Source organism: Apaloderma vittatum, unplaced genomic scaffold (assembly GCF_000703405.1).
Source record: "Apaloderma vittatum isolate BGI_N311 unplaced genomic scaffold, ASM70340v1 scaffold10860, whole genome shotgun sequence".
NCBI lineage: Eukaryota > Metazoa > Chordata > Aves > Trogoniformes > Trogonidae > Apaloderma > Apaloderma vittatum.
Window position 1 is genome coordinate 4,164 of NW_009693992.1, and position 7,857 is coordinate 12,020.

The 7,857-nt window shown below is 41.9% G+C and overlaps 1 pseudogene across 1 annotated transcript; it reads right to left on the reverse strand.

The window, feature by feature from the left end:
* Nucleotides 1-3,219: 3,219 nt before the first annotated feature.
* Nucleotides 3,220-3,534, reverse strand: LOC104271249 (annotated as a pseudogene). The gene has a single exon (XR_717791.1). The product of XR_717791.1 is annotated as a tubulin polymerization-promoting protein pseudogene (transcript).
* Nucleotides 3,535-7,857: the final 4,323 nt, after the last annotated feature.

Sequence of the window (7,857 nt, forward strand, 5' to 3'; positions counted from 1 at the left end):
TTTCATAATTTCTTTTGCATCTCCAGGTGCAGCATGTGCAGAAAGATAATAGCATCATATGAGATGTCTTTATTGCATCTTTTTATAACCTAAAAGAAAAATTAAATTTACTTTCCTAGATATTACATTAAAGGCAGCCTATCCCAACAGTATCAACACAATCCAGGTGTTTGGCATAAATAGAGCACAACAAGGTTAATAAAGTTTTTAAAATAGAAAAGTAAAAATAAAGCAGAAAAGGCATCCATTAAAACAATTTTAAAATGCACAACAACAACAATAACTGATATTATAAGCTGCCAAATGACACTTCAGTCTGACCTGACATCCTCATGCAAGTGGAAAACAGCATTCCACACTGACTTTCTTATTTTTAACAAAGGTCCATCCAAATTTCCTCAACCATTATAACACCATAAACGTAACTTTAAAGGAACTGGTTTCAGAAAGACAGACACATCCTCCCGGCTTTGAAGAAGTACCATGGACTACCCAAAACTTGCAGAAGTTTCGTTCACCTGGTTTGGTGGAGACGCGAGGTGGGTGTTGAGTCTACGGAAACATTCATTACTTTTCAGGATTGAACCGATAAAAATCTCTCCTGCAGTGGAGGAAGTTACCATTTGGAGAATAAAACAGAATCTTTCAGTAGCTCTTAGCCAACCATATCTGTTACTGATTTCCCCGTGACTTTACCCTGGCTATCAGCAATGCCGAGTTCCTATTTTACCAGCTTGCGTAGCTGAACGTAAGTGAAACCTGGGAAAGTTCACAAGATGACAAACGCATATGCATAGACACAGTAATTCATAAACCCAAACCCCAACTCTCCTAGATTAATTATTTTCTAGAGCTTGAACAACACGTGTCGTTGTCATAAACGGTAACCACAGCACGGTTTGTTTTCGAGCCAGCTAAACGCGGTGGCGTCCCCGTAACAGACCCAACAGAAAACCTGTTTGGAGGTTCTACCACCAGGCCAGGTGGCAAGTGTGGTTGGGTATATGGCAAACATCTTACCTCTGAGAGTATTCCCTGGCCAGACCACAACTGCCAAGATCCACCAGCCCCATCCCACCGAACCACTGTTAAGAACCCCTGGCCAAAGTCCATCTCGTGAGACACTTCTACCTTAAGAACCTCAAAAAAACCCAGCAGAGTACAAAGCCTTCTGACACCCATAAGAATAACTCCCAGTGCTGCTTCCACGTCGCAGTTTCTGGAGAGTTGGGAGATTCTTCTACAGTGTTTAATGCTTTCCATTTAAGGCAGGTAGGGAAAAAGTTGGATTGTCAAAACACCTTAGCACTCTGCTTGGGAAAAAAGCTGCCTGTAAAATGGAAATGAGTAAGGGTTCATTTTGTGAGCTGCATTCCCAAAGCTATCAGGATGCTCCAGCTCAGGGTTAAACGTGAGGCAAAAGAGAAAGCAAGGAAAAGCAGTTGTCTGGACATGCTCTAGAAACCTTGTACGCTCAGTCTCTGCATACACCTCCTAAGCTATGGTGTATTACCAGCAGTTGAGTAACCACAGCCATTCCCTTGTTAAAACTTACAATACTGCATGTGAAATAAATGCGATCTGCACTAAAAAAAAATTATATGCTGTCATATACTGTCATATATATTTATATGCTGTCATATACATATGCTGTCAGGAACAAAACCGTAAATAAAGACACCCCAACACGTAAGGAAATGTGGAACTAATACCTACCAAACGCATGCGCGTGTAAATAAAACCCTTGGTGATAAATATAGCAGATCTCAGCTATCATAAATTTCCCCATCTGCCATTTATGCAGTATTAATTTAGAAGAAGATAATTTTGAAGAAGAATTTACAAAAGACATGTTGTATGTCCATGTACAGGTGTGTAATCAGCAAGTAATTAATAAACAATGAACATGCTTTTGATGCAGTGATCTTCTAAACTTTGGAATACTAGAGAGGAGAAGATGGCACGCTTCTTCCCAGAAGAGAAAATTAGAAAATAACTGCTAGCATTGTCTATCATAGACGAAGAAAGAAAAAAATCAAAATCAAACAAGGATACAGTCTAAATATTCATTTCAAATAACCTAGTTCACCGATAGTACACCTAACCCTGGCAACATAACTTCCAAAAAATACAAGTAGGGACTCAAAGAAAAAGTGAGCTGATGTAAGAATGCTAGAGTGTCTTCCATTGCCTTCCCAAAGTCCCTGAGGAGAACAGCAACCAAGAAAGAAAGAAAATAAGTGATACTCTAACTGTGCCTGGTACACCAACCAACCTGTCAGGATTAAGGGCCATTTCTCCTTGGCCTCTCTTTGCTCTGCTGTGCTCTAAAGGGTCAGTGCTTGTCACAAGTTTTCCCAGCCACCCTGGGAAGCACCTCAGTTCGCACGTCCTCCTCAGCACTGCACCACAGCCCTTGAGAGCACAAGCCAAATAAATGTTCCTACAAGCTACAAGTACGATTAAGAGCCCTTCCTTGGAGCACATCCCTCAACACAAGGAGGTGTGAGACAACTGGAACTGCTCCCGTGGTAATAAGCCTAAAAGACGAGGCTATCAGATCAGATACCAGGGGAAGGTGAAGGTGATCCAATTCTACACATAAAGCAAGAACAGAATAATTATTTCAGGTTTCGTACTGAATAGGGCAGAACAGCTGAATGTCTTGCCTTGGGTTTGACGGGTTTCTGGATCAAGGCTGCCAAGGCTTTCAGTTGTGCGAGAAGTTTCACTAAAGGTACAGTCTGCTCACAAGAACAAGCAAGGACCTCTCAGACAATCATACCCAATTCATCACAGCCCTGGGTCTGCATCATAAAACCCTACACTTTATACTTGAGTAGGTACTGGGCATCAGGATTGTTGTTAGAATAAGGGGGCTTCAGTTTTGTCAAGATGCAGAACTACACTGTGACCTCATCCAGATATCCTTCAGGAAACATTCACATCATTTACTGCAGTAAAAAAAAAAGCCTGCATTTGTCCTGATCACATCACATCTCTTTGTGTAACACCTGAGACCCTGAAGTAAGTTTAAGATCGCAGGACAGAAGCCAATAGTTGTGTCTTCAAACAAAGCAACAGAGTTTCAGAAAAGAACAAGAAAGAGGATCGATTGTGACAGAGACAAACAGCGCCCTACAGCATCTGTAAGAACAGAAGATCAATTTTGATGATATCAACAAAACACGCCGGGGAAACGGTGTGGCAGAAAGGAACTTACTTGATTTTACTGAAGACAATGTCAACGTCTGTGATTGTCACGTTCTTCCCATCTATCACATGACAGTCCTTACACAGCTTTGACCAGTTCTTCCCGTGCATTTCTTTCCCTGTGGCTCTCGTATCGCCGTGGATGGCAAATTTTCTAAAGGCCTCTTCCAGAGCACTTAATTCTCCTGCCATAGCTCCCTCATGGGAGCTGTTGGAGTCATAGGATAGTCGTTTGGCTGCCCGGTCCTTTGTTGGATCTGAAGGAGACTTTGGAGGAGTCTTATTCGCAGGTTTGGTCGGCTTCGCTTTGTTTTCAGCCATTGTGCTACAAAGAAGAGGAGGGTAAACTCATTACATGGAACTGCACTAGTTTTACTTCTGAGCTACAGCTACAGCCCATGTCACAACGCATGAAGAATGAGTGATCTATAAAGTCAGTGAGAACTCAGCGCCCTCCACCACCAACCAACAGGCTATATATAGAACCGTGTAACTCTCGGCCCACCTTACAAAAAATTCTAGCATATTCAAAATAAAATAAAAAGAGTCAGGGAAAGAACATCCCAAAATAAGGCATAAACCTAATTTCATTGTCATTACACCAGCCAACAAGAGAACACTTAGTGTTTGTTTCTTTTGTTGTTTTTTTGATGTTTTTTTTTATGACAATCACCACAGTCACTCGACCCTTTACACTGCAGGCATTACTACCTACTTTTATTCCTGAAGGAAAAATACATAGCTCTTTATTTTATGGACTGTGGATTTTCCATTGTTTTTCAATGAAAAAACAAGATATTTTGAAAGTGCAGCAAAAAAAAAAAAAATCAATGTTATAACCCTTGCATTATACAACCTAAGGGCTAACAACAGCGAGGAAGGCTCAGAAACCTTGAACTAGTCTCCAGTTTAGGCCTAAAGAACCACAGCCAGAATTCATTTGCAATGAACACGTCCAGGCTGTCACTCCTGCAGAGAAAACCTTTCACATCACCCTATATTCACACAGGCCAGGTTTGCCTTTTAAAAGAAACCTTAAACTGAGCAACGAAGCACTGAAATTATTTTGGGGTGTCTTCTTAAAGAAAAAACCAGAACTAACTACAAGCACCCGCTGTGCAGCCGTCATTGCTACGCTTCAGGATTAGAACCAAGTTTTTAATAAAAACTATATTAAAGGACTTTTGTCCTTCACGCTCGAGCACAGGCAGCAGGGCCAAAGCGCTAGCGTCTGGTCTGGAAACAGCCGAGGAAATGTTTAAAAGAACCTTGTTACATCTCAAGCCTGAGCATCCTTCTGTCTTGTTTAAGCCACCAGCACAAGTTTCGGCCAACAAACCTAAATTAAAATTAATATGACAAGAATTAATATGACAAACCTAAATTAAAATTAATATGACAAGAATTTACTAACTGTAGCCTGAGAATTAGATGTGCACCTATGAAATAAAAGCACAGGGGGGAAAGAGCTTGAAAATGGGAAGTTCCTTAAAAAGTTAAAAAAGTAACTAATTCCTATTTCTATCTCCTTCGCACCCTGCCTGCTCTCCAAAGAACAGCCATGTTACCTCAATAAACTTTTCTGAAAGTCCCCCAACATTCAAAAAGGCCAAAAATTCAAGCTCAGATGTAGTTTTGAGTCTTCCTGACCCATTTTTCCCTGGATGATGGGATCAGGAAGGACTTGCGAGCTCCTGCTAGATGATGAGCAGTGATTCGGGGAGGGGCCAGAGAAGGGCGATAGGTGGAAGTGACTACTCTAAAATGCCAATTCGCTAAAACAAAATTAACCAAAGTTAAGCCATTGAGCTTAATCTGCACATGAGCTGCGTAGATGCTAGAGTTCAGAAAGCTTTGTGAAAGAACAACTGTCCCCCCCAAATGGAGTTCCATAAATCCACAGAACATTTAGAGAAGTAGGTGCTGCAACATGAATTGCACATGATACTCCCTTAGTATCATGAAAAAATAGTTCTTGTCCCTTCTCTCATTCTGCAATAGATAATAATACAGCCCATAATACAGAGATATCCATACACACAAGAGATTAAAATAGGGATCGAACTGACTGAGGTCATGACTAACTCATGCTAAAATAGACCGAAAGTGCAGATCTGTGTTCTCAGCACATGCCTAATCCATTAGAAAAAAATTTCTCATGTCATCAAACTTCCTTTCGGCCAGAGCCCATCTGCAGACAGACAGCTGGGAAGAGCTCCCCCAGATAAATCAAATATTAATTGGGATTCTTCCCAAAACCGAGGGGACAAGCAGCTCTTGTTTCTGTGAATTCCAGTCGCTGATGCTCCATGGCTGCGTGAATACCAGGTACATATGAACAAGCCCCAAAAGGCTCAGGATTGACTGCCAGCTCTGCTGAAAAGTCTATATTATACTCCTCCAGTTATCCACATGCTCTCCATGTGTCAACATCTTGCAGGGATTCCAGTCCCAGGCCTCTGCACTGCTTTAATCATGAGGCCATCTGAAGCAGGTACACGGTTGTACGTGCTCTGGAGAACCGACGTCCTCTGAGTTTGTGGAGGAAACATAAATACAGTCTCACTAGCTGCTAATGGATTAACACAATTTATGAGCTCCACACCAAAAAATGCTCCCACCCCCCCCCAAATCAACAGGAAACTATCAAAAGTGTGAATGCCCAGCTTTCTGGGCTATTACCACGCACCTTCTCACCTCCTTTCCCTAGGTTACCTCTGGCATGCTAGGAATGCTCTGTCCCAACATAAGCTGAGTTGCTTTCTTTTGCAGCAAGCATCACAAAACCAGTTTTTCATAGAAATCTTCTTGCAGCATTAACTGTCGTAGAAATGAATAAGGACGTATTTGTTGAAGAACACTACAGATTTACTTATTACAGCCTCAGACACTAGACCACGGACGAGCTGATCTTTTGAGGTCCCTTCCAGCCCCTAACAACATTCTGTGATTCCGCGAAGCCATGTAATGGAAAAGGCAGTTTAATATCTGCCAAGCAAGAACTGGCTAAACCAAAAGCATTGAGCAGACCGGCTGTTGAGGAGACTGCTGAGACTGATGAATTTGGAGAACAGAGACAGTGGCACAAAGACCCAGCTGCAATGCAACAACAGTGTTACTAACACCATCCACTCCTGCCTGTAATGCTCACCTTTGCATACGCCAACTTCATTTTTCATGGGCAACACCCAGCTCTGTCACAACTTGCAAAGCGCCTTTGTAAGACCCCAAAGTTACGTTTACACTGAGCATCAGCGCCATCCTCTAGGTAAAATCCAAAGTCTGCAGTGCGAATTCCTCAGCTTCAGCCCCATGAGGGTAACTTGCCTACAAATAGCCCTAAAATGGAATATCTGCTCAATTCTCAATCTTAGCCCTGATCCTTCCCTAAGTTCTTAACCCCTTCCACTCTACACCCCAGACAACTAACCTCAGACCACTGATTTTCCTTGTAGTCTCACCTTCCAAAGGGGGGAAAATGTAACAGATTAATAGGCAAAAGACTCGACATGCAGTCAGACAGCATCTCTCATGCATGTGATCACATCAGACATTTGAATGAACGTTCCAGAAAACAGTACCCAGGGATCTACCAATTTTATTGAGAACTAGAAATAGAGTAGGGGGAAAGGAGAGAGGTGGTGGACCCCTTGCAAGTCAGTTAACACAGCCAGCAAGCTGAGCTAAGTCAGGTATTACATAAAGATTTGAAGAACCATACACTGTTAACATTTTACTTCTGTTTTAACCCACAATAAGCTTATTTCTGCCTCAATCTCTCCACACTCTGCTGCCTCTTCAGCTCCACAGCCTAGCCAAGCCACCAGCCTTCCTAAAGATATTTCTTAGACAGTCTTAAACCTGAAAGGGCATTAGATTTTAGAAAATAGGCCAGAATTCTGCCCACAGGCAAGCAACCCAGTAGATTTATGTTAGTAACTATCTGTTTTTACTTTCCATTTTCCCGCAGATCCTTCCTGTGGGTAAGCATGCAAGTGCTTACGGTGTAATTTTCATTAGAATCTGTTTCTGCCCTGTTGGCAAAATGCATCCACTGCACCACAAAATAGCTGCCACTCAAATTTTCTTAAGACCTTCCAGCCAATTGAAGCAAAAAAGAAAGGAAAATTTCAGTGAGCACGAGAGGTGCTATTTTTATGAGCGAATTGGATCCATCATTATCAAACTGTGCGAGGCATTTCAATTTGTCTGCCTGCATCTGTTTTATTTTAGTGCTTGATCTATCTTTCCCCACATTTTAAAAATGTTACAGGATTGCAGTTAAAGGGAATCGTCATTTATTTTCTGTCTGTAATTATTTATGCCAAATAAAAACAGCAGAGACAAAGTACACCAGATGGAACCTTTTCCCCACATTTTTGCATAAACATTCGAGCTGAAGGAAGGGATAAACAGATGGAGAAATGCAACATCCTCCTGACAAAATGCAATGCTTTAGACAAGGGTCTTAAAGCTTCCCTTTAAGCTAAGTTACTTAAAGAGTAAGAGTTAAGGCACTTTTCTTCTGAGTTCTGGACATAACTCTCCACATGTGATGCTCAAGTGAATGAGAGATAACTGGATGGAAACGTTAGGGGAGGGCAGTGGATGTTGCCAGCAGGTCGAAGGAGGTCATCCTGCCCC